The following is a 13962-nucleotide window of genomic DNA, read 5'->3' as shown; positions in this document are numbered from 1 at the left end:
CCTTTTGTGTAGGGAAAATTTTGGGGATGTATGGGGTATTTATAGGGGAGAGAGTTGTAGGGTAAGTAGGAGTATTGGGCCTCATAAAATTAATGGGCCAATTAGGTAAATGAAATGGACTAGGCTTTGTTTGTATGGCATAGATTGTAGAATGAAAGCTCATAAAATAATTTGTACTAAAATAATTTTCGACCCAAATTAATAATTTGAAACTTTTTAAAATAAAATCCGGAAAAATACAAATAAATATTATAAAAAAAATAAATTTTCATTTATAAAATATTTAAAAATACGGGGGATTACAGGCCGGCCGTTTTACAGTGAGGGAGAAGGGTTTTTTTTTTTTTTTTTTATGGTTTTTACAAGGATGGGATAGGGTTTTGGGAGCGCAGATGGGCAACAACGGGAAAGAAGGCACAACGAGGGTTGGAGGAGAGGAGGCGAGTGGTGACGTGGCTAGCCGTGGTGTGGTGGTGCGGGTTTCCGGTGATTTGGGTAGGTAGAAGGGTGGTGGTATGGTGGTGTAGTGGTGGCCAAGGAATGGGAATGGAAAAGTCCAGGGGGGTGGGGAATAAACTTAGAGGGATTTGGAGGAATGAAGATGGTAAAGGAAATGAGAAAAATGGTCTAACAAACAACAACAAAGGGAATGAGGGCAGTTGATTCTCATTCCCTTTGATAATTAACACCAACCAAACGGCCCCTAAGAACTTATTTGATTATAACCCCATGAGGCCATGACGATATGAGTTTATTTATACGAGTTAACTAGATGTAAAAACTAATTTGTTGAAATTCGGATTTCAATTCTATAATATAACCATGATGCAGGCTTATTTGCTTTATGCTTGTATTCGTTGTTTAGAGAGCCACAAAAACGAATGATGAGAATCGATTTCAAGATCCTCTATCAGGAAGAAAGCTCTAATCATGAGCTATAATTATTTGAGATAGTGAAATATCATAACGGTTATCTAAAATTGAAAACTTTTGCACCTATTGAGGAAATTAAGTTTGTATGATTGAAAGAAGTTTGATTTAATAGAAGTCTTACAAGTAACTTTGATTAGCGAAGCAAGCAAGGGTACTAGAACACTACATAAACACCAAAGGTCACTTTAATTAATTATCCTAATCAAATGTACCAAATTTTATAAATTTAAGTTTTTTCTAATGGAGTTTGAACAAGAGGAATTTGATAGAGGGTGTAATGATGTAATTGAAGTTGTATCGTTGTCAATGTCGTTATAAAAGTATAATTGACCACATTTGGTGATTTGTCCTACAGATAGTAGTGTACTATGATAGATTATGAGACCATTTAGTGTGATAAGAGTCGTGTTAGAAATGGCATTCTTTACTTGTCTCTTTGTACAACTCTTTTCAAACTTCTTCTTGATGTCATGATGTGTGCTTTGCTTTTATAATCAATTTGTAACAATTTTATGTATGTAATCTTGTTTGCAATGAGGGGACTTCTGAAAATTTAGAATTACGGCGTTATGGCTTCAACCCTTGATTTCTTGATTACGATGAATTAATTTCATCAATTAGTCAATCTTTTTATACATCGTATGTTTCAAAAAGGTGAATCCATAAAGTACGATGTTTTAAAAATTAACTATGAGAGTGATTTGATTCATTTATTGTCTAATAATAATACTAGTCACACACATGTGACACATCAATGAAAATGTGAGTTCGGACCACAAACTCATTTTTTTTTTTTTTTTTTTTTTTTTTTAAAGATGTAATACTAACCTGTTATAAAAATCAACTATGAGAGTTTGATTCATTCATTGTCAAACAAGTGTAGACTATTAATGATAATGATAATTTGGACAACAAACTCAAAATAGATTACATTGTTAAATAATTTGACAATAAAAGATAACGTGGATAACATTTGTCGTTAAAATTATTAATATTTTATGAAAAATCCAGATAAAAAAGACAAATGGAAAGTGAAAAGGGCAAAAATAAGCATGGGCCACAAAAGGAAAGAGAGAAGAAAAGGCTTCAAACATGAAAAAGATCAACCAACACATACATACATACATGATAATGGGAAAACACTCTTTTGTCATCAACTCAATTCTAAGCTACCCACTTTTTTTGTCACTATATTTCTTGCTTCCTTCTAACCTTCCTATCAACTGTATATATGACTTTATAAATATGAAATAAAGAACTCTGCAAAATTTTCAAGAGTATGTTATCCAATGATTGAAGCACCTAATTTAGTTATATGCTAAGTCATGAGGTGTAGTATGGTGCATCAATTAGTGCATATACACACCATAAAGATATGTCAAGTGTAACATTAGATATTTTTTCCTCGGTTCGTATCATCTTAAAAGTCACTTATCCTAATAAAACTCGTCTCTAAATGTCACCCGAATATACCTCATATAAGGATAACATTTAACTAAAATTGAGTCAGAAATCAGAATCAATTGGAGTTTTTCACAACCTCACCTTTTCTATAATTTTTTCAACTTAAACAGTCAATACATTTACTCCTAACTCATAACAGTCATAAGCTATGCAGCAACCTCCCATAATCAACTCTTACAGCTAACAAGCCTACCTAATACTCTAATCCCCCATGTACTGATTATTTAAAAAGATGAATTATAACACAAAAACAGTCATTCTTGGCCTGAATCATATAGTTTACAGAGATATAATACCCGCGTATTAAGTAACTATGAGCCCAACTCTCTGTTAGGCACTAAATTATGTCCATTGATCTCTGTTATTTGGGGGTCATACGATGAATTCCCACGGATTTAGCACCAGAGAAAGCACATTCACAATGATGAATTTGATGGCCTTCTCTTGCTTCTGCTGCTAAGAATTCTTGGACGATGTTGCTTTCCATATGGCTGAATCCTTGGGTTAGAGTTAGCAGGGCTTAGACTAATCAGTGATACTGAATGCCAAATCGGCAGACTGAACAGAAATGCTTGTAATAGCTGAATGAATAAGCAGAGCAATCTGAGTTAAGTGACGGATAATATTAACCACAATGAGACCTTTCAACTTTTGAACATTAAATCGCAAAAGAACCTGATATTCTGATACTGAAGAATGCAATACCTCGAGGGCTAAGTGTTGATGAAGCTTTATTGAAAATCCCTCGACCCTTAGGATATTGCTCACCATATGCTACGTCAAAGAGCTACATTGCAGCAACACATAACTAGACAGTGAAAGGACACAGACACATGCAGATAGCATGAAGAAAGAAAACAGACCCAAAGTTTCCTGTAATCTACCTTCTCCACCCTTGGTCTCCTCACAGTCAGTTGATTTCTGTAGTAGTCGAAATTTAGAGTAAAGGATATTGTCCCCATTCCCCAATGAATTAGGCATTTTATTCAGCTGAACAAGATATAAGATCTGCATTGATTATGGTGGAACTAGCAAAGGAATGTAGTTCCAAAAATAAAAGTTAGTAACAACAAACAACACATGCCTATTCACACAATATATTCAATTATGTAGCACGTACTGCAAAAAAAGATGGTGCAGCCATCACAAACTACTTACAAATCTATATGACTAAAACTAAATGGCAAATCAATTACATTGGGTCCTGACTGCTTAGGGCCGCTTATGCCCAGGCCAAGGCCCTAAGCATAGGCGTTGCTGCCCAAAAAAGACACAATGCCAAGGCATAGACGTCAAGGCATAGGGACTACTACCCAGCCAAGGCACAAGGCCTAGGAAAAGGTGCTGTTACCTAGCAAAGACACGAGGCATAGTCAGCAGGCCAAGGCATGAGGTATAGTCAGTCAGCAGCCCAGCAGGTTGTGGCACAAGCCATAAGCCAAGGACAAGGCATAAAAACACCTCATTCTTAAAAACTACCTATACATGGCCATAGAGGGTATTGTCTTGACTTGTCTGGGAGACATTTTCAGAAAGACAAGACATGAGCATGAGCCAAGACATGAAAAGGTATGAACAAGGCAAGCAACTTTAGACATAATTGTGAGAGGTGGAAACTAAAAAATCATGAGCCAAAGTGATATGAAAAAGAAGAACAAAGATCTATTTTTGTGGGTTTTTTGAGTGCAAGAAAAATAAAGATATGATCTTGGATCAAGATCTAAGAAAACAAGCTAAAATAATAAAACACCAAATAAGATTATCTAGCAAAATAACTTGATTCACTGGTCACAAAGTCTAATGAAACAAGGGTTTCAATCTAATCAATCACAAAGTTTGATAAAGCTTGAGGTTTTACCACAAAGGAGAGATCACAAAGAACTCGATGAAGAGAAAACTCTCATATTTTTCAATAATCAAAACAAGTCCATCTTTTACGTCATAAAAGAACTCCTTTTATAAAGAGGCACTATTACATGAAATAAAACCCTAAACCTCATTTAATTTAAACCATATAATATGAAATGCTAGGATTAATGACAAGATAATAACTAAATTAAATACAACCAAAGTAGCATCCCACATACAAGGAAAATCATCAAAAAAAAAAAATTTAAGTTGAGCCCATATATTTTCCGATCTTGTCAAGTCAACACTAGTTGAATATGGACCAAAAGTAGTGTCGATGCTCTCGCATCACAAAGCATAAATAACCAATAATACAAAAGAAGATGAAAGACTCCATATTGGTTATTGTTGGAATCATGTCTTTCACTACCAATAATAAAGCAACATAATTGAATAAAACAAAATTAATTTTTAAGACTTTACAGACATCTTTATAAGTGTCTAGTGGTTCCAAACCAATTTTTATGACCCCAGGGGTCACCCCATGCATCCAGTTTATTTTTGGAAATTTTTTTCCAATTTGGCCCAAAATCGTGTATTATAACCTTCAATTTTGTACAATTTTGAACTTTTTTTTACACAAAAAAAAAATGCCGAGATGCTTACCATAGACCCCAATACACCTCGGGAGTATATTTGGGAGGGTAGAACCATCCAATTTGCATTTAAAATGTCAATTTACCCGTTTATAAGTTATGCTTATTTCATTAATTCAAAGCCACCACGGACAATTTTTGACAGCATAAAATGATCATATATGGTTCCAAACGACATTATATGACCCAAAATGTATTCCCTAATATCTCGAGATTTTTCGACAACGGGTCCCAAAACCTTAAAAATTGTTCCAAAAGCGTGGATTACAGCCTTCAATTTTGAACAATTTTGGACCCGGGGAAAAAATTTGTCGAGACATTTCCTATAGACCCTAATACACTCTGGGAGTCCCTTTGTGTAGGTGGAACCATCCACTTTGCCTTTAAACTGCCAATATGGTTGTTTTCGTACACCCTCTTGTATTGTGTATAGGCTCTAACGATGCCGTTATGTATCCGACTAATGACCGTATATGGGTCTCGACAACATTATATGTAGGGATGGCAATCTAGTTCGGATCCGACCCTACTCCGCCCCGATCCGAGGTAAAAAATCCACTTCGAGTCCGAGAAAAAAGTAATTTGAGTTCGACTCCGTTAAAATAATCCGACTCCGAGTCAGAGGAGGGTCGGAGTCGGATCCTACAAAAAATCCGAGAAAAAAATCCGACTTCGTCAAATGTCCGACTCTGACAGATTATCGACTCCAATAGATAATGGATTTTTGTGTGGGTCATGGTGGCATTGGGTGTGGGTTGTAAAGGCTCAAATAGCCCAATTTCTCAAAGTATATTGAATAACGAAAAAAAACTCGGAGTCGGGTCAGATCGGAATCGGATTTAGCCTCTGACTTCTTGTCGGGTCGGAGTCGTATTTAGCATAATCCGCTCCGAGTCCGACCCTTGCCATCCCTAATTATATGACCCCAGAATGCATCCTATATTATTCCATGACTTTTTGACACTGGGTTCCAAAGCCTAAATTGCCCGATTTTTTTGTATCAACCTTTAAATTTGGCTTCAGTAGATCATACATTTGGTAATTCTGAATGCCAAATTGGCAGACTGGAGTACTGGAAAGAAATGCTTGTAATAGCTGAATGAATAAGCACAGCAATCTGAGTTAAGTGACGGATAATAATAACCACAATGAGACATTTTAACTGTTGATCATTAAATCACAAAAAGAACCTGCTATCCTGATACTGAAGAATGCAATACCTCGAGGGCTAAGCGTTGATTAAGCTTTATTGAAAATCCCTCGACCCTTAGGATATTGCTCACCATATGCTACGTCAAAGAGCTACATTGCAGCAACACATAACTGGACAGTGAAAGGACACAAACACATGCAGATAGCATGAAGAAAGAAAACTGACCCAATGTTTCCTGTAATCTACCTTCTCACCCTTGGTCTCCACACAGTCAGTTGATTTCTGTAGTAGTTGAAATCTAGAGTAAAGGATATTGTCCCCCTTACCCAATGAATAGGCATTTTATTCAGCTGAACAAGATATAAGATCTGCATTGATTTTGGTGGAACTAGCAAAGGAATGTAGTTCCAAAAATAAAAGTTTGTAACAACAAACAACACATGCCTATTCACACAATATATTCAATTATGTAGCACGTACTGCAAAAAAGATGGTGCAGCCATCACAAACTACTTACAAATCTATATGACTAAAACTAAATGGCAAATCAATTACATTGGGTGCTGACTGCCTATGCCCAGGCCAAGGCCCTAAGCATAGGCGTTGCTGCCCAAAAAAAACACAATGGCAAGGCATAGACGTCAAGGCACAGGGACTACTACCCAGCCAAGACACAAGGCCTAGGAAAAGGTGCTGTTACCTAGCAAAGACACGAGACATAGTCAGCAGGCCAAGGCACATGGTATGGGCAGCAGCCCAGCAGGTTGTGGCACAAAGGCATAAGCCAAGGACAAGGAATAAAAACACCTCATCCTTAAAAACTACCTAGACATGGCCATAGAGGGTATTTTCTTGACTTGTCTGAGAGACATTTTCAGAAAGACAAGACATGAGCATGAGCCAAGACATGGCAAGGCATGAACAAGGCAGGCAACTTTAGACATATTTGTGAGAGGTGGAAACTAAAAATCATGAGCCAAAGCATGACTAACCAACAACACAAAAGAAGATGAAAGACCCCATATTGGTTATTGTTGGAATCATGTCTTTTACTACCAATAATAATGCAACATAATTGAATCAAACAAAACTCATTTTTGGGACTTTATAGACATCTTTATAGGTGTCTTATGGTTCCAAACCAACTTTTATGACCCCAGGCGTCACCCCACACATCCATTTCATTTTTGGAAAAAATTTCAAAATTGGACTGAAATCGTGTATTATAACCTTCATTTTTGTACAATTTTGGACTTTTTTGGACACAAAGAAAAAAATGTCGAGATGCTTACCATGGACCCCAATACACCCCGGGAGTACATTTGGGTGGGTAGAACCATCCAATTTGCCTTTAAAATGTCAATTTATCCGTTTAAAACTTACACTTATTTCATTAACTCAAAGCCACCACGGACATTTCTGACAACATAAAAGATCATAATGGTTCCAAATGACATTATATAACCCCAAAATGTATCCCTAATATCTCGAGATTTTTCGACACCGGGTTCCGAAACCTTCAAAATTGATCCAAAAGCGTGGATTATATAGCCTTCAATCTTGGACAATCTTGGACTCGAGGAAAAAATTTGTCGAGATATTTCCCATAGACCCCAATACACTCTCTGGGAGTCCATTTGGGTGGGTGGAACTATCCACTTTGCCTTTAAACTACGAACATGGCTGTTTTTGTACACCCTCCCTTTTGTATTGTGTATAGGCTATCACGAGGCTGTTATTTATCCGACTAATGATCGTACATAGGTCTAAACAACATTATATGACCTCAGGATGCATACTATATTATTCCAGGACTTTTTGACACCGTGGTCCAAAGCCTAAATTGCAGATTTTTGTGTATCAACCTTTAAATTTGGCATCCGTAGATCATAAAATTGGTAATTCCAAGGGTTCCCAAAGGGCCTTGAGAATCTTACTTAGTGCTCGAAACCATCTTATTCATGCCTTTTCCATCTTTAACCATAACGTCTTAAGGCAAGCAAAGAAGACATACCCTGAAATGCCTAATACAGTTGTTTGTTTTCCTTCACCTTGATTGCACATGCCTTGTGCCCATGTCCACACTCTCTCTTGCACCACCAAACACCCCAACACAAAGGCGTCGTGCCTTGTCCTAATCCCATATTTAGCACTGTTTAACAAATATGCATCGCTAACCTTGTTTAGCAAAATATAGGTGTTTTTATCGAATAAGGTGGAGGGAGGGATAAATCAAAGCGATATAGGGCTGAAAATCAGTGGATCGTGGCAGCAAGCCACTTACAATACCCCGTCGCATATTTAAGTATTCTGTAAAGGATTTAACCCATCGCTCAGGGTCCCTTGAGAAGCATAGAAAACCCCTTGATGCCTAATCTAGTTGGGTGCAAAAATGTTCTTTAGATGCTAAAAATTGAAGGCTATAATACACAAAATCAAACCATTTTCGGGATTCGGTGCTAAAAACTAAGTTACGATAAGGATGAATTCTAGGATCATATAAGCTTGCTCAAAACCATGTACACCCACTAATTAGTCTCACAAGGGCCTAAACTCAATGTTGGATCATGTCTGTGACGGGCTAATTGGCTAATTTGATTGTTAAAACCCAAAGTAGATACTTCTAGCCACCCCAAGTGGCCTCCCGGGGTTTCATGGGATCCATGGAAAACACCTCATCCTATATCGTCCTCGAGTCCAAAAAAGTTAAAAAAATTCTTAAATTAAATCCATGATTTTGGCTTAATTTTGGGATTTTTTTAAAATTAAAGTGAATGTACCGGTCATCTCCCGGGATCATAGTAGTTGATTTGGAACCATAACAAACCTACCAATATGTCTCTGAAGTCTAGAAAATGAGTTTGGGTTCAACGTCGTGACTATTTTAGAATTTTGTTATAGTGCTAGTCAAGAGTTACATGAGCTACTATGATTGTATCCCATCGTCAATTAGAATGGGCTTTTAATATATCTATAGTGATCAGATCACCCTAGTAGCAATACCTATAAAGCATGATGAATACAATGTGAAGAATCCCAATTGAAATTGATATGGAAGCTAATATATACATTTACCACTTAGAACATTTGAACAAAACTCTGACAGGAAAAGATCCTTCAAATCTAACTCAGCATTGATTTTAGGAAAAATATTTGGTCATCATTGAGTTGAAAAGGGTTTTGTGATTATTATTTAGAAATTTAGATCGTTAAAAAATTCAACTCAGCACTTTATAAGAGATATATTGTTCACAAAAACAGATGAACTTTCTTAAATGGAAGCACAATAAGCACCCAAGATAAATAGCCATAAAACAATTTGCCTAGCTAAGGCACAAGGCAAGGGCAGCAGGTTAAGGCAAAAGAGAGCCAAGGACAAGGCATACAAACACTTCATCTGTATATGGCCATAGAGGGTATTGTTTTCACATGTTTGAGAGACATTTTCGGAAAGATAAATCAAGGCATAGGCAACTTAAGACATAATTATAAGAGGAGAAAAAAACAAAGTCATGAACCAAAGCATGAATTAGATAGTTCCGACCACCAAATAGGGCTCTCAGAGTTCTTGAGAAGTTAGGAAAACACCTTGACACCTAACCAGTCCATCTTTGGATGCTAAATGGAAGATTATAACACACCAAATTGGATTATCTTTAGGATCCGGTGACAAAAACTTAAGTAATGGTGGGAGATATAACTCGAAATCAAAATAGATTGTTTAAAGCCATACAAGCCCACTGTTTGATCTCAACGAGACCAAGGATGGCCAAGACTTAATGCGAGTGCACATAACGGCCTAAATTGAACATTAAAAGGCAAAGTAGATGATTCTAACTACTCAAGTGGCTTCCCGGGGTCTCATAAGGTCCATGGAAGATATCTCATCCTTTGTCTTTTCTGATTTTAGAAAAGTTAAATTTTTTGCAAAATCGAAAGCTATAATCCACGATTTTGGATAAATTTCGAGAAATTTTTCCAAAATTGAAGTGGATGTGAGAGATATTTTCCGAGGTCATAAAAATTTGTTTGGAACCATGAAAGACCAAACAATATGTCTCTAAAATATCAAAAAAGAGTTTGATTAAATGTCGTGACAATTTAAGATTTTTGTTGTATTGATAGTCAAGAGCTAAAATAAATGGTTCCAATTGGTAGCGGGGCATTCTAAGGTTCCATTAAGGTGTCACGATCATTTTATATATTTATCAAACCTTCGTTGATGCTAGTTATTTCATTAAAGCCAGGGGGTGGCCTAAACCCAATGACCAAACGTATGTTTGTAACCGATTAAATTGACCATTAAGAGGCAAATTGGATGATTCTTATTACCCAAGTACCCTGTGAGGGTTTCATAAGGTCCATATTAAGCACTTTGTCCTTTATCTTTTTCAAGTATAAATTTTTTTTTAAAATTGAAGGCTATAATCCACGATTTTAGATGAATTTTGGAAAATTTTCCATAATAAGGTGGATGAGAGGAATGTCTCCCGAGGTTATAAAAGTTGGTTTGGAGTCATAAAAGACCTAAAAATATGTCTCAAAAACCTTACAAATGAGTTTGGTTCAATGTTTTGACTATTTCGGATTTTTATTGTAAAAATTGATTCCAATTGGTAACCGGGTAAGTCATAGATCAATTAATGTGTCAAGAATCTTTCACTGGTTTATCACACCTTTGTTGATTTTGGTTGTTTCATAAAAGCCCATGGGTGACCTAGACCCAATAGCAAAACATGCATCTATAACCAAATAAATTGACCATTAAGAGGCAAGTGGATGATTCTAACTACTCAAGTGGCCTTACGAGGTCTTACAGGTTTCATGATATCCACGTTTTTTTGGGGAATTTCGAGAAAATTTTCAAAATTAAATTGGATGAGAGGGATGTCTCCCAAGGGCATAAAAGTTGGTTTGGAACCATAAAGACCTAACAATAGGTCTCTAAAATGAAAATGAGTTTGGTTTAATGTTGTGACTATTTTGGAATTTGTGGTAGTGATGGTAAAGAGCTACAAGAAATAATTCCAATTGATGCTTGGGGATCTCATGGTTCCATTACAGTATTAAGAATCTTTTAATAGTTTATCACACCTTTGTTGACTCATTGAAAACTACTACATTTAGTTTTTCCCTACCGTTCATACATCATATTAAAAATTATAAACACAAGCTTGCAAACAATTCTCCTACCTACCAAAACAAACAAGTGCAACAATCCAAGCACCATAATTATTCCACCATCACATTCCCATACTTGTTTCATAAGAATCCCCGAACTCACAAAATGAGCACCCTGTACCCAGGAGTCCCCAAAGTGTGAGGGTGAATTATGGTGCATGGGTAGTTTGTTTTGTGAGGCCTGAGGCTGGTAACAAATCTTTTGCTAGCTGGCCACATGTTGCTGGACACAGTATAATATCTTACCGTATTAACATCAAGATCTGAGTCTTGAACTCCTTTCCATCATCCTCACCTAAGTTAGATCAAGAAATAGCATGCTTTAACCTCCTATCTGCTAAGGAGTCCCATATTCAGACTTAAGATCTTTAATTTTAACAGCAATGTCAGAAGAATGGATTTTCTTAGGTACATCCTCTCAACAGCAATTTCTCTAGAATGTGTCCATACCTGCACTGCATAATGTGGAAATCCTTCCTGTTAGGATTTATGAGTTGTCAGTTAAAGAGGATCTAACCTGGTCCTCAACCAGTGGCAGAGATCCCTGGGGAGCTTCTTATCATATCAAACCCTCAAATCCCATCTCCGAAATCCATATTTCCACTTCAATTTATCACACGACTTCACTATTTAACTAAATATCTCCAACGGACTATTAATTATTGAAATTTGGGTTGATGCATAAAAAAATCAATCAAATTAGGTGTATCATATTTTATCATCAACTATGGAAGACAACAGTCAACATCCATTTCAACTAAATCTAGGGAGCAAAAAAATAGGCAAGAAATTCATGTAGAGTAGAGCTATAAGGTGAAGGGAAAACACATAAACTGAGGCTGAATCAATTCACTGCATTGCAGTAACTATACCTAGTTTTAAGACCAGTATCTATACCTAGTTATTGCACCCTTGCAGGTGTTGAGCTGCGTCGTAAAGCATCACAATGTGCCTCAATTCTTGCAAAAGTTGGAAATAATCAAGAACTAGACTAACCACATCAGCATCATTGTCATCAGAGTCCTTAGGCAGATCACATTTCTAACCACCCAAGCTGTTGGCTTCATGTGAGCTAACTTGATTGTCTCCCATTGTCGATCAGAATGCAGTTATAATGTATCTGTAGTGATCAGATCACTCTAGTTGCAACACCTATAAAGCATGATAAATACAATGTGAGGAACCCCTAATACATACATATATGAACAAAATTCTGACAGAAAGGCCATTCAAATTTAAAAAACTTTGATTTGTTGCAAAGTGGTCATCGTTGAATTGGAAAGGGTTTTGTGATCTTTATTTAGAGACAATGATCACCATGGAAGAATTCAACTCATGCACCATATATGAGATACATTGTTCATGAAAACGGACGACCTTAGATTGAAGAGAGCCACATTGCAAATAACACCCATTGCCATCCATTAATAAAGATAACACTAGATGGTCCTTCACTACCAACACAATTGCTACGTAAGTGATTGTCAATCATCATGAATCAACTCACCCCACTTCTCCCCTCCCATAAAAATCTTCCCACGGATAATTCTGCAATTCAATGGCACTAGCACACAATTTATAAGCTCCCACTCCCACGCTCCACCCCGCCCTCTAATTGGCAGTATACTTTCACAATTGGAGTATTAACTTCTTTATAAATGATTGGAATACTAGAATTACCACGAGAACCTCCATTATGTACCCAAGGACATCTAGAGCTAGGCAAACCCACTGGTGATTTTGTGCACATTTGAGAACTTCAAATAACCAAAAATGATCGAGTGAGCAAAAGAATACCCATTGGATTTTGCAAATTACCAATATTCACAACTAGGACACAAATATAAACAACCTCCATCTGGTCACGGTCACGCTTACATAAGTACGTAACTAGTTCAAATTACACTATCAATGCGACTATTAATTCCGGACAGAAGCGAGTAAGAACATAATTTTTCTACTAATGATTATAAAGCATTTATCTCATTAAATACCACAATGCAGATCATAGATGAATAAATTAGAATTTGGAATAAAGAATTGAACTTTCAGTTTCAGCATGAAATTTAGAAGCAAGAAATTAGAAAGCATGGCTAATAAACGCTGAATTCAAATACACAAAATTAAAAACATGATTCTAAATGTATTTTCTTACAAAAATCAGTAGTTAGAAATGAAAAGAGACTTACAATTAGAGCTTTGATTTTCAGTTTAGTACAGAAATGGCGCAATTGGAGAAACTCATTTGAGAGTTGAGACATTTGCTCTGTGTATCTCTCCTCTCAGAGTTTCAGTATATGTTGAAGAAGCTCATTTCAGGAAAATTGAGTCTAATATTAACCCTAACTCATTTCATGGAACAACATTTTTTGATAACAAGGGTTGTGGTGTGGCTTGATTAAATTTTTTATGTGCCATTGGATTGCAAGTTTGACACCTCGTTATAAAGTTAAATTTTCGGCTATGAATGATTTTGCTTCGTATATACGTGATATTCTCTATAAAATTACTCTTTTTGTTTAGTTATGCACTTATATTGTGTCACTAATATGAGTTAAAAATTTGTAATTTTGTTATCAATCTTTTGTTGTCCTTTTAAGAAGATTATGATACCCCAACGATAAGCTAGTGAGAAATAAGATAAGTCAATGCTAAAACTTTTCCAAGTCATGAGGATAAAAGAACTGAATATGAATTGTCTAATTGTTATTCATCTAATAAATTATA

At 36.2% G+C, this 13962-nt stretch overlaps 1 long non-coding RNA gene across 3 annotated transcripts; it reads right to left on the bottom strand.

The window, feature by feature from the left end:
- Positions 1-2516: 2516 nt before the first annotated feature.
- Positions 2517-13662, bottom strand: LOC145588450 (uncharacterized). Of its 3 annotated transcripts, XR_014101592.1 has the most exons (5): positions 13425-13662; positions 12133-12387; positions 3282-3425; positions 3073-3184; positions 2517-2978 (listed from the first exon to the last, which is right to left on the bottom strand). It is a non-coding gene; the product is annotated as an uncharacterized LOC145588450 (long non-coding RNA). The 3 variants fall into 3 exon arrangements; XR_014101593.1 differs by having other exon boundaries at positions 3103-3425; XR_014101594.1 differs by lacking the exons at positions 2517-2978; positions 3073-3184; positions 3282-3425 and adding an exon at positions 5756-6336.
- Positions 13663-13962: the final 300 nt, after the last annotated feature.

The sequence above is a fragment of the Chenopodium album genome, chromosome 17, assembly GCF_948465745.1.
Source record: "Chenopodium album chromosome 17, dcCheAlbu1.1, whole genome shotgun sequence".
Lineage (NCBI taxonomy): Eukaryota > Viridiplantae > Streptophyta > Magnoliopsida > Caryophyllales > Amaranthaceae > Chenopodium > Chenopodium album.
This window is presented reverse-complemented; position numbering and strand designations above follow the sequence as displayed.